This window comes from Hemitrygon akajei, chromosome 6, assembly GCF_048418815.1.
Source record: "Hemitrygon akajei chromosome 6, sHemAka1.3, whole genome shotgun sequence".
NCBI lineage: Eukaryota > Metazoa > Chordata > Chondrichthyes > Myliobatiformes > Dasyatidae > Hemitrygon > Hemitrygon akajei.
The window spans coordinates 163363990-163379240 of record NC_133129.1 but is presented as its reverse complement, the minus strand read 5'-3'; positions in this window follow the sequence as shown (position 1 = coordinate 163379240).

Here is a 15251-nt window from a genome sequence, read left to right as displayed (position 1 = left end):
ATGGCATCTGGGTGTGCACAGAGAAACAAAGGCTTTCACTGAGTGAGGCAGTTATGGAGCCATAATAAAAGCCTGAGATAGCAGATCCCGACTGCAATCGAACCGATGCTCCTTAGGTTAGTCCCTGTAGGTGCCATCAACCTCTTGGTGCTAACTCAATAGCCACACCCATTCCCCTCCATGGGTTGACTGACTCATGGAGATGGAGGGAAACCACCTTCTTCAGCTCAGTACAATTTCTATCCTGTCCATCCTAGGGTCAGAGGGTTCACAGCTTCACCTCTATATTTATGTTGATATTGATTTATTTCTAATTTTAGAAGGTGTGTGGATGGGCAATGGTTTCTGGGTGAAACTTGAGAACTTCTCCCCCAGGTTGGACTTTGATGTCCAGACTCCGTGTCCCCACATTGACAACAGGAACCAACTCTGATACAGCTCCAGATTCAGCCCTGCTTTGCTTGGAGTTACACCACTAACATAGGAGAGGGTCCAGTCCATAGTCAATTCCGGCAATGGCGGTTGGGGTCTCCACCCATGGCACAGAGACAAACAGAGTCTCAGGGGATTCCCCAGTTGTTCCACATGATGGTGCAGAATGGGAGGGGCATGCTAAAGGCACTCACCAACCAATAGCTGCCACTCCATTGGGTACACTCCAGTATACACGTGTGCCAACACCTTGCAGAATAGAGGAAGGGTCCTTGTCAGGCATCAGCTGGCTCTACGGAGTCCCTGTCCACCAATGCCAGAATTCATTGAGGAGATTACAAGTAGGACAGATAAAGGGGATGTAGTGGATGTTGTATATTTGGACTTTCAGAAGACCTTTGACAAGGTGCCACACATAACACCTTAAGACATAAGTGCAGAATTAGGCCATTCAGCCCATCGAGTCTGCTCTGCCATTCCTTCATGGTTGATCCCGGATCCCCCACAACCCCACACACTTGCCTTCTCACCATATCCTTTGATGACCTGACTGATCAGGAAACAATCAACTTCTGGCTTAAATATAGGCACGGACTCGGCCTCCACCGCAATCTGTGGCATAGCATTCTACAGATATATTACTCTTTAGAACTCCTATTGGGGGCATCTGTGTTCCTGGGCCCAGCACACCCAACAAGAATATATGTCCCCCAGGGGCACTCTGCCAAGTGGCAGGGGCTCATGGCAAGGAATGAATAGCTTCAGCCCCTGTAATCGTAAGCTTGGAGCTGGATAGCCACATGCATCCCTGTGCCTCAGGATTCCCTCTCAACCTTTGTTCCTTACCGGTTCATCCCAGGGAAGCTTCTTGGCACCCCCCCCCCCCCCCCACTTCAGAAGCCTGAGTCAATCACAACCAACTGGTATTTTGGCTGATGAAATGAACATGAGGGTGATCCAAGTCTGGTACAGAGGGACTGAAAATTCCCTCATTCATCCTACCAACATCCCCTCCTGATCCACAACCTCTGGCAATTCTGTTCTTGTAAGCATGTTGAGGTGGCAACTGCTGCCAGAGTGAGGGTCACTTTCTGAGAGCACCCGACCTGCCTCGGTAAAGCAGCAAGCTCTCTTGTCCTGTCCATCTTTTGTCACCACCTCACTTGCCCTTCCACCTTCAAACCTCCTCTGGTTCCTGTGTTGCAGCAGCAGAAGCTTCAGGAGATCCCTCATGGGCATTCAAGGAGCAGGGGTCTCTAGTAGCTTTGACCCCCACCCTTGACCTCTCCTCTCTATCAGCCTCCCTGAGGCTGTGCCCAGACCTTAATGTCCTTTGTTCCATGCCATCTTGTCATTCCCGATGAGGAATGAGAGACCACCCATTTGTAACCAGTCACCTCCAAGACCCTGTCCAGCTCCACCTCCCGATGGACTGATCCTGCCTCAGTTACCCAGCAGATGGAGTGGGGAAGCACTAGGGGTCTCTCATTCTAGTGCGTGGGTCCAGGAGACATGAGGTAGATTGGACCCTCTGCTTTGGCACCCTGAGCTCACCATGTTGCTCACAAACGTGCGCTGGTTTGACACTAAGTAGGAGCCCCTACTAGTTGACAAACTGGCAGGTAGTGCCATTGTCTCCAAACATCCACACCCAGTGAGAGTCATCATGAAGCCTTGTGATGCCTGTCCCTCCACTGGGATTGTGTTATAAGAACATAAGAAACAGGAGCACGAGTAGGCCATTTGGCCCATTGAGCCTGCTCCATCATTCAATAAGATCATGGCTGATCTGGCCATGGACTCAACTCCACCTACCTGCCTTTTCCCCATATACCTTAATTCGCCCACTATGCTGTGTTCACGGATCTCCTGTGTCACAGCATCTGAATGTTCCGTGGTCCAAGGAGCAATTCTTCTCCAGGCTTGTTGCTACTGCCCTAGGTCCCCTCAGAAGCTTTGGCATCTGGGTGGGGACTATATTCAGGACCAGTGGATTTCAGGACTTCTGGGCCACTGGATGTAGATGGGTACACCTGGCATTTTCACAGGCTCGGAAAGTGAAAGGTACAATGCCCAGTGTCCAGGTCCAGACTTGGGGCGGGGTTGTGTTTCCAGACAGCATGTCCAGAATCCAGGGCGCTGCACCTATATTTTTGACCCCCCCCCCCCACCGGGTCTCACTGTCTCCGCAACACACTGCTTCCCATTGATGGTTGAGCGACTGAGTGGCACTCTTGGCCAGATCTGCCGGGCTCGGACAACAGACAATCCAGCAGCTTGGGAGACGGGAGCAGCATGGCAGCACACACTCGCTCACACACACACACACACACACACACACACACACACACACACACACACACACACACACACACACACACACACACACACACACACACACACACACACACACACACACACACACACACACACACACACACACACACACACACGCGCCCAGGGTATAAATACCTTGATAAACATAACCACTGGAGTTTAGAAGAATGGGGTGGACCTCATTGAAACATATTGAATATTGAAAGGCCTCGGTCAGTGGTTCCCAAAGTGGGCAGTATCCCACCCTGGGGACATTAGGAGTTTCAAAGTTCAAAATAAAGATATTATCAAAGTGCATATATGTCACCATATGCAAACATGAAATTCATTTTCCTCCGGGCATACCCAATAAATCCATAGAATAAAAACCTGAACAGAATCAATGAAAGTCTGCACCAGCCGGGGTGTAAAACCAGTGTGCAAAGGACAACAAACGTTGTAAATACAAAAAGAAAGAAATAATAATAATAAATAAATAAACAATAAATATTAAGTGCATGAGATGAAGAGTCCTTGAAAGCGAATCCATTGGCTGTGGGAACATTTCGGGGATGGGTCAAGTGAAGGTGAGTGGAGTTATCCCTTTTGGTTCAAGAGACTGATGGTTGAGGGGTAGTAACTCCTGAACATGGTGGTGTGAGTCCTGAGGCTCCTGTACCTTTCTCCTGATTGCAGCAGTGAGGAGAGAGTGGTGGGGTCCCTGATGTTGGATGTTGCTTTCCTGCGAAGCGTTTTGTGTGGATGTGCTCAACGGTGGAGAGGGCTTCACTCATGATGGACTGGGCTAAGTCCTCTACGTTTTGTAGGATTTTCCAAACCAGGCTGTGATGCAGCCAGTCAATATACTCTCCACTACACATTATTGGAAGTTTGTCAAAGTTTTAGGTGTCATGCTGAATCATCGCAAACTCCTCAGGAGGTAACTTCTGTGCTTTCATTGTAATTGCACTTATATGCTGGGTCCAGGACAGAGTCCCTGAAATAATAACACAAAGGAATTTAAAGTTGCTGACCCTCTTCACCTCTGATCCCCTAATGAGGACTTGTTCATGGTTCTGTGGTTTCCATCTCCTGAAGTCACTAATTAGCTCCTTGGTCTTGCTGACATTGAGTAAGAGGTTGTTGTTATGACACCATTCAGCTAGATTTTCAATCTCCCTCCTATCTGCTGAATGACAAAGGTAAAGGGGATGGTGGGGAAGCTCTCTGCAGCAAATAGGGCAGCTGAGGGGTTAGAAGATTAATTGTAAAATGAATTACTTATTATAAGCATTTTATCCTCAGTGCCTCATAATTGAATACATAGAAACATAGGAAACCTACAGCACAGTACAGGCCCTTAGGCCCACAATATTGTGCCAAACTTGAATTTACTTTAGAAATTACCTAGGGTTACTCATAGCCCTCTATTTTTCTAAGCGCCATGTACCTATCCAGGAGTCTCTTAAAAGACCCTATCGTATCCGCCTCCACCACAGTCACCGGAAACCCATTCCACGCACTCACCACTCTCTGTGTAAAAAATTTACCCCAACATCCCTTCTGTACCTACTTCCAAGCACCTTAAAACTATGCCCTCTCATGTTAGCCATAAAGATTACGAAATCACCTCATCTCTTGCTAATCCACTGTTCTCTTGTATATAGTATATCATAAGAAATCAGGGCTGAAGAATTCATGTTATATCTGGGCCCAGCCCGAGCATTATTGCTGTTCACTACTGTAGTACAGTGTTAGTATGATTCCCATACTCAAATTGTACAGCGACACAATTCCTGTGAATTAGAGTATGGCATTCAATGGCGTAAAGTTCAGGATCTGTCCTTTTGTATGGTCTTGACCACATTTCTCTAGTCCGTGGCCCAATCAGGATATCGCTGCCCCACTTTATGTACCTTGAGGCAGAGAGTCAGGTTTTGCTATGAAGTCACAGCTTTCCCCTTTACTGATTGCAGTGTTTAAGGTTGTACTTAACTAATAGGTGATTTGCTGGGGTCATTCATCCATAATGAAAATGGCAGAAGCAAATGAAATGAAGAAGTAGTGCAGACAGTATAATGTGGAGTATCTGAAATATCGATTTATACCAGCACCAAGCTACCACCAGCAGCTAATGTGTCTGTTGAGTGAAAAAGTTTTTATCAAATGAGGCAATGAACTGTCCAGTTCCTCGAACATCTGATAAAACAAACAAGAGCTGGGCTTATTTTCAGTCACTTTGTGAAACCATTCAGAAACAGAAAGCACTTTAAAACATGTTTGGCAGGATTTCACAACAAGACAGTTCATGCTTCATACAACTTTTTAATGCTCATTGCTAATCCTAGAAAGCCCCAGACAATTGAAGGAGAACTGATTCTGCCAGTAGTAGGGGAGGTTCTGAGAACATTTTTGGATAAATCACCAGATTGAATAATTAGACAGATTCTACTCAGTGACAATTCTGTTCAAAGACAAACAGATGCAGGAAACATGTTCCCGACGCTGGAGGTGTCCAGAACCAGAGGCCACAGTTTAAGAATAAGGGGTAGGCCATTTAGAACGGAGTTCAGGAAAAACTTTTTCACCCAGAGAGTTGTGGATCTATGGAATGTTCTGCCTCAGAAGGCAGTGGAGGCCAATTCTCTGGATGCCTTCAAGAAAGAGTTAGAGCTCTTAAAGATAGCGAAGTCAAAGGATATGGGGAGAAGGCAGGAACAGGGTACTGATTGTGGATGATCAGCCATGATAACACTGAATGGCGGTACTGACTCGAAGGGCTGAATGGCCTACTCCTGCACCTATTGTCTATTCAAATACCTGAGATTGTGGAAGACACATTGTGCAACATACTTGTTGTTGTTCGTTGTTCCTTTTCACACCTTGTAGCACATCGGGCAGCTTTTTTGCCGCTTCCATAGCATTTGACTGTTTTTTACGAGACAGGGTTGCTAGCTCGATGCTCAACCCAGCATGGATGGAAAGCATGCAAAGAGCCAGCCAGATTCAGGAACCAATCGGGGACCAATCGCCTCAAAGTCCTGTGCTGATGCCACTACACCACTGGCCATCTTAACGTGCAACATACTTAAGAAACCAGAATTTGCTCTGCAGTTGGATGGGTCAATTTTGACCCGCAACGAATCTTTGCTTCTTGGTTATGTTCGCTTAATAAAAGATGAAAGTACGTTCAAGAGTTGTTGAAATCAGGTGGCTCTGTAAAGGAAAATGCCTGAGACGCTTTTATGTGCTTTTTGAAACTGTGTAAAATTCTTTGAAGACTCAAATGCTTCATTCAGTGATTAACTCAAGAATATTAGGCATGACATTGCTTACTTGTCAGAATTATTCACAAAGTTAAATGAAACATTAGAGCGGGGCTTCTTCACACAGAGAGTGTGGTGGGAGTGTGGAATGAGCTGCCAGATGAAGTGGTAAATGCGGGCTCACTTTTAACATTTAAGAAAAACTTGGACAGGTACATGGATGAGAGGTGTATGGAGGGATATGGTCCAGGTGCAGGTCAGTGGGACTCGGCAGAAAGATGGTTCTGCACAACCAAGAAGGGTCAAAAGACCTGTTTCTGTGCTGTAATGTTCTATGGTTCTAAATCAATCATCAATAGCAAGGAAATGATGTGAATCTTATCAAAGTCAAATCAGTCGTCTCCACATTTTGGTCTAATTCAAACCTATTTAAATGCAACATTGGCCGTTGCAACCCTTTCCAATTTCTGAGCCACTCTGAATTGGAAGAGAAAGAAATATTGCAGATGATGATCATCAAGCTTACTACGCCCATTTGGGTAAGCATCATAAGGACACACCAGAGAGATTTCAGGATCTTTTCTCAATCCATTTTCCAGATTGAGTAATAAATCCCTTCCTGAACACTTGTAATGAGGAATTAACAGGAAGGATGAATGAATAATTGATAGTGTTACAAAATGACCTTGATCTGAAGCTGAGGTTCCAAAGATCATATCAAGACTTTTAGATCCAGAAAGAAATCTCTGAATTGTATTCTGCACTGTGGAAAAAGGTCATGATGTTCTATATTGCCTTTCCAACATCATACTTAGTGGAGCGCGGCTTCAGTGCAATCACCCAATTCCTTCAAAGCAGCAAAACAGACTGCAAATTACTGAACGTGACGATCTGAGACTCGTTCTGAGTAATATTCAGCCTGATGTTGAGAAGCTGATATCACAGCACCAAGCCCATCCATCTCATTGAAAGGTGAAAAAGCAATGAAGTAGTGAATAGTTGGATTTCTTGAAGTATGCTGTAAAACTGTAGATGAAAATTGTTTCCATTGTAATTAAATAAATAATTGTTCCATTTGTAGCCTTAAATAGATTTTTTTTTCCTTGCAATTATTTGTCACTGCTTTGAATTTGCAGCTCCTATTTTCTTCAATGTGCATCATAAATCAAATGTCTTTATAGTTTTTAGGTAATGGTTGGAAAGAGTGCTGGGAATGAGGTCTGGGAGCCAAGGGGGCAGTAACCCAATAGGCAGTTTCCTATTCCTCCAAATATCTTTGTATCATCCATAAACGTTAGGATCAAATCCAGGCCACCTAAGTGGTCTGGTGGCAACTCCACCTGGTTCAGCACTGAACTAGTCATGCTGAGCATCTACATTAACCCAAAACATTGACTGTTTATCCCCCTCCATAGATGCTGCCTGACCTGCTGAGTTCCTCGAGCATTTTATATGAGGAACAGATTAGAACGTCTGGAATTTTACACTTAGCCAGCACTCTGTATGTTGAATCCTAAATTGCTGTCAATTTCACAGAGTAATTGAAACAAATTCTGTCAGTTCTATTATTACAAACCCAAATTCTGAGCCAACATAGCTACATATCTTCCTTTTTTTTTGGAAGAAGAAAGCCAAAAACCTAGAAAACTGAATTATTCTTGTCATGTTTCTGTGGTGGAATGTTGTTAATGCAATTCATTACATTTTCTCTTAATGTCAAGCATTAAAAATAAATGATCACGTTTTACCAAACAAAACAAAATGCATTGCTTTTATCATGATAAATCTAGAGGGATATGTTAAAAAATATATTACTTCACTGTTGGCATATCTGCAAAAGTGCATACAGTTGAAATATTTCTTTCCCCTTTGGCTTCGTAAACAGCCTGCTCCAATGGGACATATACAAAGGATGAAAATTACTTAAGAGCATTCATAAATATAAGGCAGGTGTTGAAACATAATCCATTTAAATAGTTAATGATTAAGTGGTTATGCTATACAGCTGACGAAAATATGCAATGTTGTTCCAACTCGTTGGAAAATTAAAACTAAAACAACATGATAAGGTAACTGTGTAAGCTTTACCAAAGAAAGGAAATCTGCCAAAAGACCATTTTCCCTTGTCTATTGCCAGAAAGGAATATGCCTTTCAATGCACCAGATATTTTATCTAATGCCTGACCAATTTAGTAATATCCTTAATTGCCCAAGCAATTGAATACTTTATCATGTCATAACCTTTTAATCCCAGAGTTGTCTGACATTCAGATTGACTTAGCTGAATCATTTCACAGTAATCAATTGGTTATTTCTCCAAAGACTCAACTAACATCCAACAAATTGTTCAGCCAGGAATGGTGCATCTTGATTGATTCACTGACTAAGTTATCTGATTCCACTCTAAAGAGTGGAAGGAATGCTTTTATCAACATTACATTAGGAAGCAGAGACAGCCAGAATCCACGTCCATACTTCAAAACAACTTTTTAAAAAACTATAGCTACTGGAAATCTGAAGGTGTTGTAAATACTCAGCAAGTCAGGCAGCAGTGAATGCAGCATGACTTTATCTAAAAACAAGAGATTTGGCAGATGCCGGTAATCCAGAGCAAGTCAGTCAGCATCTATTGAAATGCCTTGGCCCAAAACGTCAACTGTCTATTCCTCTCCATAGATGCAGACTGTACTGCTGAGTTCTTCTAGCATGGCGTGGCCTAGGGGATAAGGCATCGGTCTAGTGATCTGAAGGTCACTGGTTCAAGCCTCAGCTGAGGCAGTATGTTGTGTCCTTGAGCATTGCTCTGCGATGACACCGGTACCAAGCTGCTTGGGTCCTAGTGACTTTCCCTTGGACAACATCGGTGGCGTGGAGAGGGGAAGGCCCGCAGCTTGGGCAACTGCCGGTCTCCCATACAACCCTGCCCAGGCCTGCGCCCTGGAAACCTTCCAAGGCACAAATCCATGGTCTCACGAGACTAACGGATGCCTATATATATCCTATATATGTTGAATGCAAAAATTTGTAATATTGCTACTGAGGACAGTTATCATACATGAATACGTACTCACAGTAAGGCATGCAGTAAGACAAAAGGGGCACACAATGAAAGTTTCCTGTTTTTCCTGATTGTTCAATGACTGGTATTATATTGTGGCAGTGTGGAAATATGCCTCTACCAAAGGAGCTGTAAAGTGCTTCTTCTCTCCGCTACCCTGCAGGTCACCCTTGGGCAAGGTGTGGCACCTGCTTAGCCCCCCAATCAGGGTCACGTGAAGCCATGGGGAGCAGGTGGTGGATGGTTGTATGAGCAGCTAGTTATGCGACCACTGACACCAGGCGGACACTCTCTGGAGAGTATTGATGATGGCTGGGGTCACCCATCTTGTAAAGACACTGCCCAGAAGAAGGCAATGGCAAACTACTTCTGTAGAAAACATTGCCAAAAACAATTATTTTCAAAACCATGGTCACCCATGTCATACGACATGGCACATAATGAAGATGGTGATGATTATATCAGGAGAGAAAATCTCAATTAGTAAAAGATCCACAAGGACAGAGTCATTCAAGCATGAATTCAGCACAGAAACAGGCCCTTCAAATTCAGTTTGATGGTAAGGAATTTGGGTATGAATCTCATGAATAAATCTAGATTTAAATGCTAAATTAAATCTAGAATTTAAATAAAGGCAATAACAATATACGAGGAAACATAGAAACACAGAAAACCTACAGCACAATATAGGCCCTTCAGCCCACAATGTTGTTCCAAACATGTATTTACTTTAGAAATTACCTAGGGTTACCCATAGCCCTCTATTTTTCTAAGCTCCATGTACCTATCCAAGAGTCTCTTAAAAGACCCTATCGTTTCCACCTCCACGACTGTTGCCGGCAGCCCATTCCACGCACTCACCACTCTCTGCATAAAAAACCTACCCCTGACATCTCCTCTGTACCTACTTCCAAGCACCTTAAAACTGCCCTCTCATGCTAGCCATTTCAACCCTGGGAAAAAGCCTCTGACTATCCACACGATCAATGCCTCTCATCATCTTATACACTTCTATCAGGCCAGCTCTCATCCTCCGCTGCTCCAAAGAGAAAAGGCAGAGTTCATTCAACCTATTTTCATAAAGCATGCTCCCCAATCCAGGCAACATCCTTGTAAATCTCCTCTGCACCCTTTCCTATCCCTCTCCAATGCTATGGTAAAGGAGATAGAATTGTGATCACTATCTCCAAAATGCTGTCCCACTGAGAAACCTGACACCTGACCAGGTTCATTTCCCAATACCAGATCAAGAACAGCCTCTCCTCTTGTAGGCTTATCTACATATTGTGTCAGGAAACCTTCCTGAATACACCTAACAAAGTCCACCCCATCTAAACCCCTTGCTCTAGGGAGATGCCAATCAATATTTGGGAAATCAAGATCTTCCATCACAACAACCCTGTTATTATTACACCTTTGCAGAATCTGTCTCCCAATGTCCCTGTTACTATTGGGTGGTCTATAAAAACACCCAGTAGAGTTATTGACCCCTTCCTATTTCTAACTTCCACCCACAGAGACTCAGTAGACAATCCTACCATGACTTCCTCCTTTTCTGCAGCCCTGAGACTATTTCTGATCAGCAGTACCACGCCCCCACCTATTTTGCCTCCCTTCCTGTCCTTTCTGAAACATCTAAAGCCTGGCATTCTAAGTAACCATTCCTGCCCCTGAGCCATCCAAGTCTATGTAATGGCCACAACATCATAGCTCCAAGAACTGATCCATGTTCTAAGCTCATCCGCTTTGTTCATGATGCTTCCTGCATTAAAATAGACACATCTCAAACCATCGGTCTGAGCACATCCCTTCTCTATCACCTGCCTGTCCTCCCTCTCGCACTGTCTCCAAGCTTTCTCTATTTGTGGGTCAACCGCCCCTTCCTCTGTCTCTTCATTTCGGTTCCCACCCCCCAGCAATTCTAGTTTAAACTCTCCCCAATAGCCTTAGTATACCTCCCTGCCAGGATATTGGTCCCCCTCGGATTCAAGTGCAACCCGTCTTTTTTGTATAGATCATGCCTGCTCCAAAAGAGGTCCCAATGATCCAGAAATCTGAATCCCTGCCCCCTGCTCCAATCCCTCAGCCACACATTTATCCTCCACCTCATTCTATTCCTCTACTCACTGTCGTGTGGCACAGGCAGTAATCCCGAGATTACTACCTTTGAGGTCCTGCTTCTCAACTTCCTTTCTAACTCCTTATAGACCATTTTCAGGATTTCTTCCCTTTCCCTGCCTATGTTGTTGATACCAATATGGCCCACGACCTCTGACTGTTCACCTTCCCACTTCAGGATATCTATATTGACCGAAATTTAAGTGAAAGCAATTACAATATTTCAGGGCCTAATAATGGTGACTTCTATTTAAATAAAGCCAATTACCATACATGGGAACAGTGATGTCCAGAGTGGATTTGGAAAATAGATTAAAAGGTAAAATCGGCAATGTTTAAGACAGACAGACAGACATATTTTATTGATCCCGAGGGAAATTGGGTTTCATTACAGCCGCACCAACCAAGAATAGTGAAGAAATATAGCAATATAAAACCATAAATAATTAAATAATGCTGTTAATCATGCCCAGTGGAAATAAGTCCAGGACCAGCCTATTGGCTCAGGGTGACTGACACTCCGAGAGAGGAGTTGTAAAGTTTGATGGCCACAGGTAGGAATTACTTCCTATGACGCTCAGTGTTACATCTCGGTGGAATGAGTCTCTGGCTGAATGTACTCCTGTGTCAAACCAGTACATTATGGAGTGGATGGGAGTCATTGTCCAAGATGGCATGCAACTTGTACAGCATCCTCTTTTCAGACACCTCCATCAAAGAGTCCAGTTCCACCCCCACAACATCACTGGCCTTATGAATGAGTTTGTTGTTTCTGTTGGTGTCTGCTACCCTCAGCCTGCTGCCCCAGCACACAACAGCAAACATGATAGCACTGGCCACCACAGCCTCGTAGAACATCCTCAGGTTCGTCCGGCAGATGTTAAAGGACATATTTTATAAATCTCTGCAAAGATATATTTCAGTTAAAAGGAAAGTCTCTACAAAATGATGCATCATTTGAGGCTAACCAGATGAACTCTTGAATGTGATAACTTTACCACGTAAAGCCAATTGTTCCAATTTTTATTGTAGAAAGAATAGGCATTCAATGTTACATTGATTGGTGGAGGGGAAAACCAATAATGAATGACCAAAAAAAAAGTAAAAAGGTAGGAGATAAAGTACAGTACTAAACTGGCAAATTCTACCAGATTCACATTCAGTTTGGCCAGACCACTATCTACGGCACAGTCCGCTGGCCCATGTGTCTTTCAGGTCCACTTGAATTACACTCTGTCATCACTCTTTCAAGTTTGCCTGGCTGCACCTGACCAGGTTCTATATTCAGTTTTCCAGATCCACTCTGAATCACTCTGCTGCCTTTACGCTTCTCCCTCCCACCTACAATCTAGGTGCATAACATGGTTCACTCACTTTGCTCTCTCTTCTCAGCCTGTTCATGCCTTGCCCCAACAGTGGCACTCTGCCAATAATTTAAGTGGAAATAAGGAGGAATTTCTGTTGGTGAGTCATAACTCACTGGAAATCTCTACTCCAGAGAATTGTGGAGGTGGAAGGCAGACAAGGAGTCAAAGGGTATTGGGACAAAGCTAGAAAGTTGTGTTGAGGCTAAGGTTGGATCAGCCATGATTGTTGAGTATGGCAAATCTTGCTCAAGGGACAGATTTGTTTATTCCTACTTCTGTTTCTTGTGTTAATTATTCAATTCTTATTAAACATCAATCTTCTAATTCATTTTACACACCAAAGGACTGACTCACTAGTTATTATGTTTCTGTTGTTATTTCAGGTTCAAACTTTTTATTTTGATAGTATAAACATTATTTTTCTGTGTGACCATTATCTCTCTCGATCATGATGGAGTTAAATTATCAAGTACGGGAATATTTCGAGCTTCTGGCAACAGTGCTGACTAAATAGACTGAAGGTTACGGAGAGGAAATCAAAAAGCAAAGTAACAGACCTATTTTTATTATTTTAAAGATTTTGCAAAATGAAGTTTAAAATATGCACATTTAAAGTAGAGTTTGAAATACCATAAAAAACTTAAAAATGAAATAGAACTAATTATACGTACACCAATAAATTAACAGATACTTTGCAACTCAATGTCCTATTTCAGAAAGGAAAACTTTCCAGAGTATAAAGCCTCACTTGTCTATGGATTTTAATGCTGACTGTCACACCCAAGGCCAGGAAACGAATGAGCAAATCAAATGGTTAGATTTATTTCTACCGCTTTTCACTATTATGATGGCTGCAAACTCAATCACAGTCCGCACATAAGGAGGAACTGCAAGTCAATGTAATGTCCAGTTCCATTCTTTGTTTTTCTAACTATAAACTAGCAAAGTGGGTCCTAGAAAATCTCCTGTCAGATTTGTTAACAAAGCTGGAAAATCTCTAATTTGGTTTTTAATTTTCACTTAAGTGACAATCAGATATATATGTATATTGTCAAACAGTTATTCTCTCAATCTTATATATAATTACTTCTCTATACTCTTTAATGTAAAGAACAGACTGCCTCAGTATAGCTCAGTATATTAAAACTGAGATTCTCGCACAATCACAGGGGAGTTAGATACAATAACTTTCCCAAACAAAAGCAATGATTTATGACTGCAGTATTCTTGGTTTCAATAGGGAATAATCCATATGTTGTGCCAAAACAAATCAGGGAAAATTACCTCTTTTCCTGCTTTTGCGAGAATGTGCTTTTCCGTAATATTCCACAGAGACCTCACCTACATCTGTATAAAAAATAAAATGTACTATCTGTTATTCCTATAGAATGGCAGCAGAGTGGAGCTGCAATCTTGGATCCGAGATAGGATGAAAAAGTCATGAAGATGATTCAGAGAATGTATTGGCTTTGCTTCCGTCTGCTGGAAGTTAGCGGTACTTCAGGTTTACATGGAGTGGATACAGAACTGAACATTATGGACAAGATTCAAGATCTAAAATTCAGGAATGCGCTTTGTTATTCTTCAGTACACAAGTGTAAAGGTGAACAAAATGATTGTTACCCCAGATCTGATGCAGTATAAAATACTTAATAAAGAACATAACAAAAACTCAACTATAAATACATAAGATTCCCTGAAATACATAGATTGATATTTGAGTTTGGTGGTCCTGGTGTGGATGTTGTGTAGTCTCTTCCTTGATGGGAGTGGGAAACACAGTCCATGAGCAGAACACAGTCCATGAGCAGTGTGGGTGGAATCCTTCATGACATGGCGTCTTTCTCTATACAGTATATGTCCGTGATGGCAGGTAGACTGATGATGGTGCCGATGATCCATTGGGCACTTACAGCTGTGGAGTCCTCCTGTTTGCCACACCGTAGTGATGGAGCATGACCTTTTATTTTAGCAATACAGCACTGTAACAGCCCCTTCTGGGCCAACAAGCCTGCTCCTTCCAATTACAACCCTGTGACCAATTAGCCTACTAACTCGTACAACCTCGGAATTTGTCAAGTCAAGTTGCTTTTTATTGTAATTCCGACCATAAACTGCTGGTACAGTACACAGTAAAAATGAAACAACGTCCCTCCAGGACCCTGGTGCTACATGAAACAACACAAAACTACACTAGACTATGTGAGACAACTCAAGGCTGCACTAGACTACGTAAAACAACACAAAAACTACACTAGACTACAGACCTACACAGGACTACAAAAAATGCACAAAACAGTGCAGGGCAGTACAATAATTAATTAATAAATAAATAATTTATAAACAAGACAGTAGGCACAGTAGAGGACAAATGTCAATGTAATAATAAATGATGTAGATGTCAGTCTAGACTCTGGGTACTGAGGAGCCTGATGGCTCGGGGGAAGAAACTGTTGCACAGTCTGGTCGAGAGAGCCCGAATGCTTCGGTACCTTTTGCCAGATGGCAGGAGGAAGAAGAGTTTGTATGAGGGGTGTGTGGGGTCCTTCACAATGCTGTTAGCTTTGTGGATGCAGCGTGTGGTGTAAAACACAATATTCCACACAGTCATGAGCATAGAGAGAGTAGAACAGTGGGCTAAGCATGCATCTTTGAAGTGTGCCAGTGTGTACCGCCAGTGAGGAAGAGTGTTAT